Source organism: Moschus berezovskii, chromosome 13, assembly GCF_049115385.1.
Source record: "Moschus berezovskii isolate FMDL1 chromosome 13, NW_MosBer_1.0, whole genome shotgun sequence".
NCBI lineage: Eukaryota > Metazoa > Chordata > Mammalia > Artiodactyla > Moschidae > Moschus > Moschus berezovskii.
The window spans coordinates 82634800-82650762 of NC_142472.1; the positions used below are offsets into that span (position 1 = coordinate 82634800).

Sequence of the window (15963 nt, forward strand, 5' to 3'; positions counted from 1 at the left end):
TTGTGGCAGAAAACACAAGTGGAACAGATACAAGCATGACACCTATTTAAACTCACCGTCTCAAGTGAATTTGTCATTCCAAACTGAATGACAATGAAGCTCTGTTTGACTTTACTATGATTTGTCACTTTCTGAAAATTAGCAGAAAGGATATTTTTCTATAAATTGAGAAAGCTGTTGTCCAAGTCTGAGCAAGGTCAAAATCATTAATATAGTTGGAGCATTAGGTGAAAGGATCAAGAGAACTCAGCCCAACGCTGGTTTCTGGGAAGCCTGGGCACCTGGAAAAGAATTAATTGGTGACCCAGCACTAATTGGAGAGCAGCACAGCCAAGATCATTAACCAGCTGATTTTCTAAAATATGTCTGTTCTTTCCAATTAACATTATGAAATGTTAGTCTTAAGGTTGGTTTCCTGTTTTCCGCAAATTAATGGAAAAATATTTGGTACGATTTTTGAGACAAATAGGTTTACCTATTTAGCCACTTGTTTTAGTTGAATGTATCAATAGCTATGACTTAAACGCATGCACTTAAAACAATTAGTTCAATCAGCTATTAAGTGCCCATGTGTGCTTACACTTGCTTAGTTGCACGGTCAGGTCTGACTCTTTGCAACCCCATGAACTAGTAGTCCACCAGGCTCCTCTGTCCATGAGATTTCCCAGGTAAAAATATTGGAGTGGGTTTCTTTCTCCAGGGGATCTTCCCAAACCAGGGACTGAACCAGCCTCTCCTGCATTTCAGGAGGATTCTTTACCTGTTGAGCCATCAGCAAAGTGCCCAAACTATTAAATTATTTTAGAACAGATATTTGTGTTATGCAAACTTTATGCTAAACAATTACTGACTTATTCATATTTTTCATATCAATAATCATAGTTGACTCAATTAATCAAAGATTGTCAGCTTACCATTCTGTGCAAGTTATGAGGTATGAGTAAAATTTTATTTGAAATTTCTATCTTTTATATTGTACTAATTCTCTATATATATATGTGAAACCATGTATATATAAATTATGTATATGAGTGTGAAACACACATATGTATGTGTTTACTGTTTTTGTGAATATTCACACATCTGCTCAAAATAGATCTGGCAAGTTGATAATATCTCTGTTTTTATTCATTAAAAAGAGCATTTTCTTTTATGGCAATAGTTTCATGACCTTCATTTTATTATTTGAAGGTTTTGACACCTATTGTAGATCTGCAGACTATTATCTGAAGTTCCAAATTATCATCAAACAAGAAAATAAAAACTGAGTCTTTATCCAGTAATATAATCATTTAATAATAGTCTTTGTTTCTGTGATGTAAAATAGCTTAGAGGAAATGTCAGGAAATCAAGAAGACCTTGGTTTAACTCAAGTGAAATTTATAGAATACTTACTATATGCCAGGCTCTGATTTAAGCAACAAAAAGCTTTCTGTCATCACAGAACTCTCTGTCTAGGAAGGGAGACAGGCATGTAAACAACTGCACTATAATGAACTGTGATAAATATCCTATATTATCCTAATCAAGTCAATTAAATGCTATAGAATTAAAAAGGATGGATGGAGAGATTCAGTCTTTGGAGCAAAGCCAGTGAGTTTTGGCAAAATGTTGAAAGAATAGTTGACATTTAAACTGGCCCTTGAAAAATCATTAGAACTCTGCCAGGCTGTGGGTGGGAAATGTGGAAAATAAAGAAAATGCATTTGCAAAGCATGTGATGTGGCCATTTTCAGTTTAGCTCAGTTCAGTTCAGTTGCTCAGTCGTGTCCGACTCTCTGTGACCCCATGAATCACAGCATGCCAGGCCTCCCTGTCCATCACTAACTCCTGGAGTTCACTCAAACTCATGTCCACAGAGTTGGTGATGCCATCCAGCCATCTCATTCTCTGTCGTCCCCTTCTCCTCCCACCCCCAACCTTTCCCAGCATCAGAGTCTTTTCCAGTGAGTCAACTCATCGCATGAGGTGGCCAAAGTATTGCAGTTTCAGCTTTAGCGTCAGTCCTTCCAATGAACACCCAGGATTGATCTCCTTTAGAATGGGCTGGCTGGATCTCCTTGCAGTACAAGGGACTCTCAAGAGTCTTCTCCAACACCACAGTTCAAAAGCATCAATTCTTCGGCGATCAGCTTTCTTCACAATCCAACTCTCACATCCATACATGACCACGGGAAAAACCATAGCCTTGACTAGACGGACCTTGGTTGGCAAAGTAATGTCTCTGCTTTTTAATATACTATCAAGGTTGGTCATAACTTTCCTTCCAAGGAGTAAGCACCTTTTAATATCATGGCTGCAATCAGCATCTGCAGTGGAAAACCATTAGACCATTCAGATATGACCTAAATCAAATCCCTGATGATTATACAGTGGAAGTGAGAAATAGATTTAAGGGACTAGATCTGATAGATAGAGTGCCTGATGAACTCTGGACGGAGGTTCGTGGTCATTTTAGGGATCAGCAAAGTAGCTCAGATTTTTCTTACAATCTTGACCTTGACTATGTGCCCAAGGGTATGTTGCCAACTCTTGATATACTACTCCAACGTAGTGTGGAAGTAAGGAAGAGAATTTCAGTTCATCAAGAAAAGAGCATGTATTTCATCTGTGCATATTCCTTAACTGTATACATTTTCCTGTGGGGAAGTATGAAACATTCACAGCTGGAGGGAAGGGAAGAAAAGTTAAGTTAATTTTTAATAGACACTGGAAAACCAAAAGCCAAACAAGACACATGGGCAATGACTTCCAACTCCAAACTCAGCACTCCATCCTTCGACCACTCTGGTCTCATAACTGGAGGTTTCCCTGTGCTAGAGTAAATGAGAGAATGAGCTACTTTATTAAGCACATATCTATGCATACACAGTCAAATCGCCCACGAAGGTCTGGGGACTATCGGTTACCTTAAAAATATGAAACACATATTTAACTTGTGAATGTCGATTGAAATTATATTCTGGAAACTTCAAACTTCATGTAGCTAATGTATCTTAAAATAGCAAGATGGAGAAACAATATTTATAGAGAATTTATTATGTTACAGAGTATACATTAGATGTTTTACACACTTTTCTCATGTAATGACAGATAACACTCTCAAAAGGGTATAGTTATTTTCTTCGTTTCTGTGAATTAAAGATGTAAAGTCAGTTGTACAAAGCTACGCAAAGAATGCTACATTTGTCTGGAACTCTCATGTTTTTTCTATGATCCAAAGAATGTTGGCAATTTGATCTCTGGTTCCTCTGCCTTTTCTAAATCCAGCCTGAACATGTGGAATTTCTCAGTCCACGTACTGTTGAAGCCTTGCTTGGAGAATATTGAGCATGACTTTGCTAGCATGTGAGATGAATGCAATAGTGTGGTAGTTAGAGCATTCTTTGGCATTGCCTTACTTTGGGATTGGAATGAAAAGTGACCTTTTTCCAGTCCTGTGGCCACTGCTGAGTTTTGTAAATTTGCTAGCGTATCGAGTGCAGCACTTTCACAGCATCATCTTTTACGATTTGAAAGAGTTCAACTCGAATTCCATTACTTCCACTAGCTTTGTTCATAGCGATGCTTCCTAAGACTTCACTTTCCAGGATTTCTCTGGATCTAGGGGAGTGATCACACCATTGTGGTTATCTGAATCATTAAAATCTTTTTTGTACAGTTCTTCTGTGTATTCTTGCCACCTCTTCTTAATATCTTCTGCTTCTGTTAGGTCCATACCATTTCTGTCCTTTATTGAGCCCATCTTTGCATGAAATGTTCCCTTGGTATCTCTAATTTTCTTGAAGAGATCTCTAGTCTTTCCCATTCTATTATTTTCTTCTATTTCTTTGCATTGATCACTGAGGAAGGCTTTCTTATTTCTCCTTGCTGTTCTTTGGAACTCTACATTCAGTTGGGTATATCTTTTCTTTTCTCCTTTGCCTTTAGCTTCTCTTCTTTTCTCAGCTATTTGTAAGGCCTCCTCAGACAACCATTTTGCCTTTTTGCATTTCTTTTATGTGAATATGTTATTGGTCACCACCTCCTGTACAATGTCATGAGCCTCCATCCAGAGTTCTTCAGGCACTCTGTCTATCAGATCCAATCCCTTGAATCTATTTGTCAGTTCCACTGTATAATCATAAGGGATTTGATTTAGATCATAACTTAATTGTCTGGTGGTTTTCCCTACTTTCTTCAATTTAAGTCTGAAGTTTTGCAATAAGGACTTCATGAACTGAGCCACAGTCAGCTCCTGGTCTTGTTTTTGCTGACTGTATATAATTTCTCCATATTTGGTTGCAAAGAATAAAATCAATCTGATTTCAGTATTGACCATCTGGTGATGTCCATGTGTAGAGTCGTCTCTTGTGTTTTTGGAAGAGGGTGTTTGCTATCACCAGTGCGTTCTCTTGGCAAAACTCTGGCAAAAAAAAAAGACAAAAATACAAATGGGGAAAAAAAAATAATAATGATGGCTCTCAGTGACTATCAAGTGTTTGCATGATGCTAAAGTGCTAATGAATCTGGTTCCCAATGCAGGAGGTGTAACAGACCCATGTCCCATCCCTGGGTTGGGAAGATCCCATGGAGGAGGGCATGGCAATCCACTCCAGTAAGTTTGCCTGGAGAATCACATGGTCTGAGAAACCCATCAGACTACAATCCACAGGGTCACAGAGTCTGACATGATTGAAGCAGCACAGTGTGTTTCTAAACATATTATATGTGTTAACCAATTTGATCATTACAACAACCCACTGGACTGAGAACTTTTCTTGTCTTCATATTACACATAAAAAGTGGACGTAATTTACCCATGTTGATTCAGAGGGTCTATGGCTTGAAACACAGGCAGTTTTCTCCCCTCTCTGTACTGCATCCTGGTGACAAATTCAGAGGAAGAAGAGAGAAACCACGTGGTTTAGTGCCTAATATTGTATCTGATACTTGGGAAGATGAGTTTTCTAGATATCTCATTTCATTGTCAGAAAAGCATGGTACAGTGAGCTGGGTAACAGGAGGATCGGAAGTCGACAGGAAATGCTGTTTGGCTAAATGCTGACATACACTATTATTACTATCCTATTTTATGTGCTAAAGACAACATCCTGAAATGCAGAGAAGTATCTTGCACAGAGTGACATAGCTCATATATGCTATAGTAGAATTGAAAAAAACATTCATGCTATTTACACGTAAATTTTAAGGCTATGGATATAGAGGTTAGAGACTATGAAGTTGTATTTAGGTTTTGGAGTAGAAAAAGGTAAAAACATGGCATATATAATTTTCTGTTATTAAATGTAGACAGAATATTGTAAAGTTAATAATGAAATAGGAAAGAAGGCATAACTGAAGGAAAAAAAAATCTAACTTTTTAGAGATAGAAGGAAAAGGTACTTCGGATTAGAAAAAAACATTCTCCAGTTCATATGCCAAACAGTGATATGTGAAATCGCCTTATTTTTCCCTTAAGCCATGCTTGCATTTTTAGGAGCTTAAAATCCATACAGAGCGCCAAAGAACTGATGCTTTTGAACTGTGGTTTTGGAGAAGACTCTTGAGAGTCCCTTGGACTACAAGGAGATAAAAGCAGTCAATCCTGAAGGAAATCAGTCCTGAATATTCATTGGAAGGACTGATGCTGAAGTTGAAACTCCAATCCTGTGCCGACCTGATGTGAAGAACTGACTCACTGGAAAACACACTGTTGCTGGAAATGATTGAAAGCAGGAGAAGGGGGCAACAGAAGGTGAGATGGTTGCATGGTACCATCAACTCAATGGACATGAGTTTGAGCAAACTATGGGAGATAGTGAAGGACAAGGAAGCCTGATGTGCTGAAGTCTATGGGATCTCAAAGAGTTGGACACAACTGAGTGACTGAACAGCAACAACAAACTATCATGTTGGTAAAGTTAATTTTCATTCTCATATCCTGAGATTCTTTTGTTCAAGAGATAAAAGAATCCATTAATTAAATTCCAGAAAATGTACCAAAGACTGATTCCACAGTTCTACACCTACGCTGCCCAATGCAGTAACTTGAAAGTGAAATTGTTAGACATTCAGTTGTGTCTGACTCTTTGTGACCCCATGGACTGTTGCCCACCAGGCTCCTCTGTCCGTGGGATTCTCCAGGCAAGAATACTGGAGTGGGTAGCCATGCCCTTCTCCAGGGGATCTTCCTGACCCAGGGATTGAACCTGTGTCTCCCATATTGTAGGCAGATTCTTCATCTGAGCCACAAGGGAAGCCTGTACAGTAGCTTATTTGCATTTATATTATTTGCATATATTTAAGTTTATATTATTTTTAAAAGTAAAAATCCAGTTTCTTGATCACAATTCCAGTGGTTAGTAGTCACATGTAGCTGGTGGCTGCTGCAGTGGGCAGTGCAGATATAAAGCACTTCCAGTACTGAAGAGAGTCCTGTTGGATCTGTGTGTCCCAACCAGGCAGTGCAAGCCTGAACAACAAGAATAAGACGGGGGCTTCGGTCTGAGATGCTTCTCTGGGGTGAAGTTCTGATTGTGCCAAGTGGATATTCTGACTTTAGGGCCAATCAGAAAGGCTTTGATAAGACAATAAAACCAAGTTAGAATTTAAAGACAAAATGTAGGACCTAGAAAGAATCTGAGTTCTAATAAGTTAGACAAAGGGCTATGTTACAGTGTGTCCAATGATTCACTCCATGACAGATAACTTTTCTTTTCATGGAGTAGGATTGATTGGTGTGCTGTGAACTCACAGAGGAACTGTATTAATCTCCACTTGGGTAATTAGGGAAGGCTTGATGAATGGAAATTATTATGAAGGATAAGCAGGAGATATTTAAACAAGAACATGAGAAAGAAGGAGGTAAAAAAAATAGCAATTCAAATGGAGAGTGTAAATATATAAAATCTTAGACTCTAAGAAAAGCTTCACTTATATCAATATGGCTGGACATGGGGCTATTGGAGGAAGATTTTTAGTAGATAGATGTAGTGTATAGAGATAAACAGTTTGCAGATAATAAAAAGTTATGGAGAAATCAAGGAGGCAACACAATCTTAATATTCTACATAGGAAATTTACTTAGAAATGAAAATCTGATGAATTACTCAGTATACACTAGTAGAAATATAAGAGAGTTAGTAGATTTTAAAGATGACCTGAATGATAAATTTGGTTAATATTAATAGAAAATAAATACAAGGTAACTCAAACTGAAAAACTAATTAGCTCATACAATAAAATTTACAGTAGAAAAAATTAGTGAAGAAAACAAAGACCAAAGAGAGTTGACAAAAATATGTTTTATTTCGTGTTGCCCCACCTAAATAAAAACCTAGTGAAATCATACAATTAGAGACTTTGTAGTTAAAGTATTTATCATGCCATTACATATCATTGCACAGTTGAATTAATTTTCTAAACAATGAAGGAATATTATATCAGCATGAGAATTCCTAATCTACTTAAATATATATTAATACATATTTCTCTCTTCTTTTGTTAATATAAGAATATTGTTCTTAATATGCACCATATTTTAATCTGTATTATTTCTAAATAAATATTAGTGTTTTTTTTTTTCCTAAGAGTTGCACTTCTATGTTAGTGGATAGATTTAGATCTTGGAAAGATTTCAAAAGCTTTTTATTAAATAATAGAATAACACCATGCACATTGTGTTTTACTTTGGCAGGTGCATGTGGCTGCCTGTAATAAATTGGCATATTGAGGAATGTTCACATATTTTTAGCGATTGAAGAGTACAATTTATGTTATTCATCTCAAGATAAAATATAATCAACGTGTCATTGAGGTAATTTTCCCAAAGTGATATTTTAGTAAGTATCCTAAAGGAAAAACCCCACAAAATATTAAAACTTAAATTCAAATTGTTGTATCCAATCTCAGCAGATCTCAGGGAAGATGGTTAATGATTTTTATATTTCTATATTAGATACCACAAATAATTTTCTTTTTCAAGGAATGAGTCATTTTTTTTCATCATTTTTTCAAGAATGAATCATCTTTCAGTTCCTTCATATTTGTTTATCAGGAAATATCTTTAATAGACATATGGGTGCAGTCAATTGCTTCTGTAACTTTGAAGATCTAGCAATCCAAGCAAATCATTTTCATATGTTGCAGGTGCTTTCTATTAGAAAGAAAGATGTACTTTGATGTTATTTTAATTAAAGTTTCAATTAAATTAGTTAGCATTCTGCAAAAGGGTAATTCTGTTTCCTGTTTATCACCCTGTCAATTTCTGAAAGTACCAATAGCTAGTTAATTCTGTGTTTTGAGTACTTTCACTTTGGCAAGTACGAAGAACTATATTTATCTTTTAATTCAAACTTTCCTTGCAACACTAAATTACACTTTATATGGTCTGGTTTAGAAAATTTGTAAACACTATAGGTCTCACCAAGGGTAGTTTCAGAATCCAGCAAAAGTAAGTTTCTATCTGGTATTCATTTATATTTTAAAAGGAATATATGTTCTTCTTATAATAAAAATAAAACATTACTAATTGCAGTATTAAATTTTACCCGAATCTAGTAACTTGTAGTGGAAAATCACAATAAATTAGTATTCTAAAAACTAGGACCTGCTTCTGCTTCTTTCCCTTACTAGTTAAAATGTCTTCAGTAAATAGCCTCTTTATTTGGGTTTCTAGTTCTTCATTAACAAATTCAATAAAACTGCAATTTTTAGAAGATCTGAGAGCCAAGCACTGAGCAGGCATCAATCACCAAAGAATGCCTGTGTCTTGTTAAGAGTTTAGTTTGTGAAATGATGTCCATTGTCTCAGCCAACTCTGAAATTTTGTGAATTTATAGAAGCATTATTTATAATCAAATCACAAAAAGAAAAGAGAAGTAGCAGGAGAAAACCTTGAATTTTTACTTGAGCATAGTGAGAATTTTTATTCATAAAATAGAAATGTGCTCTTCATCTAATCCACAGATAGTAGTAATTCACTTAGACCTACAATCAAAAGAGAATGAGAGAAAATCTGAAATATGTTTTTTCCTCTTAGGACTATTGAAGTCATTTTGCATTTTTGAAGTATTTTTGACCATCAGTGGTTAATTATCTCGGCCCTGAATATATTTTTCTCTGCTTCACCCTGTTTCTAACCTGATGTGTTATAGAATAGCATCCATCTTTATAGTTATAACTGAAATTATTGCTTTTGATATATTATTCTGAATTATTTGGTGACAAAAGTGCCTAATGAAAGGATTATTTCGCCATGAAGTAAATCTTTAAAAAATGTATCCCTGGAAATATTTTTAAAATAATTTAAAAATACAGGAGAAATTATAAGGCATTCTGGACCACATCTGCCCTATTATGCCAAACACTTTAGGGAGAGTCCTTTAGAATGACCATTTAGCACCTGTATCACTACCTCTCATGGGGGAAGGCAATGGCAAGCCACTCCAGTACTATTGCCTAGAAAATCCCATGGATGGAGGAGCCTGGTAGGCTGCAGTCCGTGGGGTCGCTAAGGGTCAGACACAACTGAGTGACTTCACTTCACTCACTTCACTACCTCTCATAGTGAAGCCTGTAATCAGAGTGTGAAGCAATCACCAGAGCAGTTATAATTTAGATTATGATTTAATAGCACTGGCTGTGAAGGGCTATTTTTGAGTAAGGGTTACTTTTCCCTAACCATTGATTGCTAAAAAATGGGCACAATTGAGTCAGGAGCTAAAATGATATGCTTATTCCTCTGAGACAGAAGTGATGGATAAGTTTGACTGAGCTAGGTTTTATGTGGGACATGCTTTGCCCACTGGTATCTATATACAACGGAGAAGGGAATTGCAACCCACTCCAATATTCTTCCTGGAGAATCCCATGGACAGAGAAGCCTGATGGGCTACGGTTCAAGTGGTTGCAAAGAATCAGACATGACTGAGCGCACACACACACACACAGAGTTCAGTTCAGTTCAGTTCAGTTCAGTCGCTCAGTTATGTCGGACTCTTTTCTACCCTATGGACAACAGCACACCAGGCCTCCCTGTCCATCACCAACTCCTGGAGTTTACCCAAACTCATGTCATTTGAGTCAGTGATGACATCTAACCATCTCATCCTCTGCCATCCCCTTCTCCTGCCCTCAATCTTTCCCAGCATCAGGGTCTTTTCAAATAAGTCAGTTCTTCGCAACAGATGGCCAAAGTATTGGAGTTTCAGCTTCAACATCAGTCCTTCCAATGAACACCCAGGACTGAGCTCATTTAGGATGGACCGTTTGGATCTCCTTGCAGTCCAAGGGACTCTCAAGAGTCTTCTCCAACACCACAGTTCAAAAGCATCAATTCTTCGGCGATCAATTCTCTTCATAATACAACTCTCACATCATCTATATATAAAACGTACTCTCACAGAGCTTTCATTCTAAGGACATTTTTGCAACCTCCCTTCTCATCAGGGGTCCGTTTGTGTAACTTTCAATCAATCACATCTACATTTTTAAAAACAGCTTTAAAATAGTGGCCATATTTTTTAGCCTGAATTAGATAAATCCTAGTTAAACTGAGTAAGTACAATGTAGCTTTTGTTGTAACATTTATTTAGCAGCAGCAGCAGCAGCAGTGAGAATTTCAACTAAAGTGTTCCTCTTGACTTAACAGGAACTCAAGCTATCATTTGAAAAATGGAGATTACTAAAAGACCAAGACCCTCAAATTCATCCCTCTAGCTTTTTACTAACCTTGACTTACTGAGTGTTTGGGGGAAGTAAAATCAGGTATAAAATTCACTAAGAATATAAAATACATAAAAAAATCCTAATGTGATTTTGTGATATGTGTCACAATATACTGAGTGACATATATTTAGATAACTGAAGTAAGATAACCTATTCTATTAACTAAACTTTTTCAGAAAAAAATGCATATTTTCTGTTTATGAGAGAAGCTACCTTCCTGAATTTCTTTCACTTATAGATAATGCTTTTTGTGCTCTATTGCATGTCATTTCAAAATGAAGTTAGGTAGAACATATGTAATCAAAATTAATTGATAGAGACTGAGTGTGGAGATTAAAAGCTTTATAGCTATGTTTTTTATTAGATAAACCTTTAGAAAATATTCTTATTATAATGCTACATTGTCACTTATAATGTAGTCTTGGATGACGTTTTGCTTCTTTTATCCTCAGTTATTTTATCTGTAAAGTAGGAATGATAGTATCCTCTGAACTTTGTATAGATTAAAGAGATAATGCATATGCAATATTTTATCTAATGAATATAATAGAATAAGTGTGTGTGTGTGTGTGTGTGTGTGTGTGTGTATGTGATTGCTCATTCACACTTGTCCAACTCTTTGCAACCCAATGGACTGTAGTTCTACAGGCTCCTCTATTCATGGAATACTCCAGAAAGAATACTGGAGCAGGTTGTCATTTCCTTCTCCAGGGAATCTCTACAATGCAGGGTTCAAACTCACGTCTCTTGCATCTCCTCAACTGGCAGGCAACTTCTTCACCACTGTACCATATGGCAGCCAATACTTATACTATGCATTTATTTGTATTCATGTGTGTGCATCAAATAGAACAACTCAGGCTTTACTTGTACTGCTACTTTTTCAATTTATTATTTATTCTCCTTCTTAATAAATTTTCTGGCTTTTGGGCTAAAAAGCAATAGAATGGGAAAGACTAGAGATCAGTTCAAGAAAATTAGAGATACCAAGGGGACATTTCATGCAAAGATGGGGACAATAAGGATAAAAATGGTATGGACCTAACAGAGGAAGAAAATATTAAGAAGAGGTGACAAGAATACAAAGAGAATCTCTACAAAAATGATCTTTATGACCCAGGAAACCATGATGGTGTGATCACTCACCTAGAACCAGACATCCTGAAGTGCAAAGTCAAGTGGGCCTTAGGAAGCATCACTATGAACAAAGCCAGTGGATGTGATGGAATTCCAGCTGAGCTCTCTCAAAGTCTAACAATTGATGCTGTGAAAGTGCTGCACTCAATATGCCAGCAAATTTGCAAAACTCAGCAGTAGCCACAGGACTGGAGAAGACCAGTTTTCATTCCAATCCCAAAGAAAGGCAATGACAAAGAATGTTCAAACTACCTCACAATTGCACTCATCTCACATGCTAGCAGAGTAATGTTCAAAATTCTCCAAATGAGGCTTCAACAGTACATGAACAGGGAACTTCCAGCTGGATTTAGAAAAGGTAGAGGAACCAGAGATCAAATTGCCAACATCCATTGGATTATCAAAAAAAAAATCTACTTCTTCTTCATTGACCACACTAATGCCTTTGACTGTGTGAATCACAACAAACTGTGGAAAGTTCTTCAAGAGATGGAACACCAGACCACCTGCCTCCTGAGAAATCTGTATGCAGGACAGGAAGCAACAGGTGCAGCTGAACATGGAACAACTGGCTGGTTCCAAATTGGAAAAGGAGTACATCGAGGCTATATATTGTCACCTTGCTTATTTAACTTATGTGCAGAGTACATTAAGAGAAATGCTGGACTGGATGAAGCCCAAGATGGAATAAAGATTGCTGGGAGAAATGTCAACAATCTCATATATGCAGTTGACACCACACTTTTGGCAGAAAGTGAAGAGGAACTAAAGAGCCTCTTGGTAAGAGTGAAGGAAGACAGTGAAAAAACTGGATTAAAACTCAACATTCAGAAAGCTAAGATCATGGCATCCGGTCCCATCACTTCATGGCAAATAGATGGGGAAGCAGTGAAAGACTTTATTTTCTTGGGCTCCAATATCACTGCAGATGGTGACTGCAGCCATGAAATTAAAAGACACTTGCTCTTTGGAAGAAAAACTATGACCAACCTAGACAGCATATTAAAAAGCAGAGACATTACTTTGCCAACAAAGGTCTGTATAGTCAAACTGTGGTTTTCCAGTGGCCACGTATGGATGTGAGAATTGGACAGTAAAGAAAGCTGAACACTGAAGAATTTATGCTTTTGAACTGTGATTTTGGAGAAGACTTCTGAGTGTTCCTTGGACTGCAAGGAGATCAAGCCAGTCAATCCTAAAGGAAATTAGTCCTGAATATGCATTGGAATGACTGATGCTGAAGCTGAAGCTCCAGTAACTTGGCCACTTGATGTGAAGTACTGACTCACTGGAGAAGATCCTGATGCTGGGAAAGATGGAATGCAGGAGGAGAAGGGTATGACAGAGGATGAGTTGGTTGGATGGCATCACTGACTTGATGGACTTGAGTTTGAGCAAGCTCCGGGAGATGGTAACTGACAGGGAAGCCTCGTGTGCTGCCATCCGTGGGGTCACAAATAGTTGGATATAACTAAGAAACTGAGCTGAACTGAGAGGTCTGAGATACTCAAACTTTTGCTGCTTCTTTACCAAAAATTTTACCCAGAAACAGGCATTCTGCACCAAATTATTGCTGAAACATGATCAAAATCCATGTTGTTTGGTTTGTCTGTCCTAAAAAGTTAAAAGTACTACAATATACCAATGTATATATATATGGGGCTTCCCTGTGGATCAGTAAAGAATCTGCCTGCAATGTGGGAGACCCAGGTTTGATCCATGGGTTGGAAAGATCCCCTGAAGAAGGGAATGGCAATCCACTCCAATATTCTTTCCTGGAGAATCCTATGGACAGAGGAGCCTGGCGGGCTACAGTCCACGGGGTCACTGACATTTCATTTCATTTCATTTCATAAAAGTATATATAATTAGTATATTGTTTAGCTTGATTCTTCTAGCAGTCATAGAAATAACAAGAGGGTTTCTTTTTAAAGCTCGTTGTTCTTAGTTTGACTTCAAATAGTTACAGAAGCAGGGTTCAGGGCTGTTTCATATTCATCATAAAATGATTATCCACTATAGTGAATAAGCCTATGGAGCTTATGGAAAATATCTTAGAGGAAACAGATCATTGCCCATAACAAACAGAGTTATTTAATTAATCCCCAATAGATATTTCTATTGGAGAAGGAAATGGCAACCCACTCCAGTGTTCTTGCCTGGAGAATCCCAGGGACAGGTGAGCCTAGTGGACTGCCATCTATGGGGTCACACAGAGTCAGACATGACTGAAGAGACTTAGCAGCAGCAGCAGATATTTCTATTCGGCCCAAAGTCTTTATTCCCACCACCCTAGAGATGTTACTCTAGCTCTGACCTGTCTTCTTTTGTATGCAAAGTCACTTCCTGTAAAATTCAGCACAGGCCCAGCCTCAGGCCAATTTCTACCCTCAGTGGACTTCTCAAAGGTTCTTTGCAACAAAGTTGGTCTCCCACTTGAAGATAATTCAAACATAATCTGCTAAGAAGATAAATTTTTCTCCACATCTTAGACTTCCTAAATTCTGGTAATCATAATCAGTGCTTCTCATATGAACAAGGGGCAGGGTCTACTTTGGGGGCATTTTTAGTTTTTCAAGGATATTAGACTTCTAAAAAGTTAATTATAATGTCACTAAGCTTTATACAAGGTAAATGTACAAACTACTGAGCTACCTAGTGTATGAAAGTGGACTTCTAACTACATGTTGAAGCAAGTTGAAATACTTTAGAAAAGCTGCTTAATGAAGGATGAATAGGATATCTTTTCACTTAAACAGGGAAATAGTCCAATCAAAATAAAGTAAATATGGCTAAAACCTAAAATTCCATTGAGGGTAGTGGAGTAAACTTAAATCAGGATGAGTGTATGCTGTCATGGAGAGTAAGTGTCAAACTGGAGAAAGATCAGAGGCAGGAATGGCAGTTAAGACGGTCCTAAAGTCATCCGGGAAATAGCTGTTAGTTTTTTTACCTGGGAGTTTGAGAACGAAAACTGTTCTTCTCTAGGATCTCCAAGTGAACCACCACAGACTCTAGATCTCATTAGAGCATTGCAAGATCTAGAAAATGCAGCTTCTGGTGATGCAGCAGTTCATCAAAGGATAGCTTCTTTGCCTGTTGAAGTTCAAGAAGTATCCCTTCTAGATAAAATAACAGATAAAGAGTCTGGAGAAAGACTTTCTAAAATGGTAGAGGATGCTTGTATGTTGCTGGCAGACTACAACGGCAGGTTGGCAACTGAAATAGATGATAGGAAGCAGCTCACTCGAATGTTAGCAGATTTTCTTTGTTGTCAAAAGGAAGCCCTTGCAGAGAAAGAGCATAAATTGGAAGTGCGTAACCTTTTCCTTATTTAGTGCTTGTTTATTAAATTTATTTTTGGTAGGAACTTTAAAATAGCTTAATATTCCTGCACATTTTTCACTTTTTGAACATAGACCCCTTTAGACAATGGCCGAGGTAAGCTACTCCAATTAACCTACATTAATTGGTTTTTTACTTGAATCAAATCAGTCTGCCTAAGAAAATTTAGAGATTTGGAATGAGCAAAAATTGGTTGTGTTTTTAAATTACTCATGTGAAATTCCAGTAACAGTAATTCATCTTATGTGTTTAAACCTTATCCTCAATAACAAATATAATGGGAAAATAGCAGTTAGTATAAAGTCTGGTTTTAGCTACAGTAAATTATGGTTGGACTTAAAAAATAAATAAATAAAAGCAGCAAGGGAAAAGCAGCAAATAACACATAAGGGGATTCCCATAAGGATAACAGCTGATCTTTCAACAGAAACTCTTCAGGCCAGAAGGGAGTGGCAAGACATACTTAAAGTGATGAAAGAAAATACCCTATAGCCCAGATTACTATACCCAGCAAGGATCTCATTCAAATATGAAGGAGAAATCAAAAGCTTTACAGACAAGCAAAAGCTGAGGGAATTCAGCATCTCCAAACCAGCTCTCCAACAAATGCTTAAGGATCTTCTATAGACAGGAAACACAGAAAGAGTGTATAAACTTGAACCCAGAGCAATAAAGAAAATGGCTACGGGATCGTACTTATCAATAATTACTTTAAACGTAAATGGGTTGAAATTTTCAAAAAGGCTAGGAAACAATTCTCATAGCCATCAA

At 37.2% G+C, this 15963-nt stretch overlaps 1 pseudogene; it reads left to right on the forward strand.

Moving 5' to 3' along the window:
• LOC148775878 (regulation of nuclear pre-mRNA domain-containing protein 1A pseudogene) overlaps nucleotides 1–15185 on the forward strand; it is a 52107-nt pseudogene extending 36922 nt beyond the window's left edge.
• The last annotated feature ends 778 nt before the right edge of the window (nucleotides 15186–15963 follow it).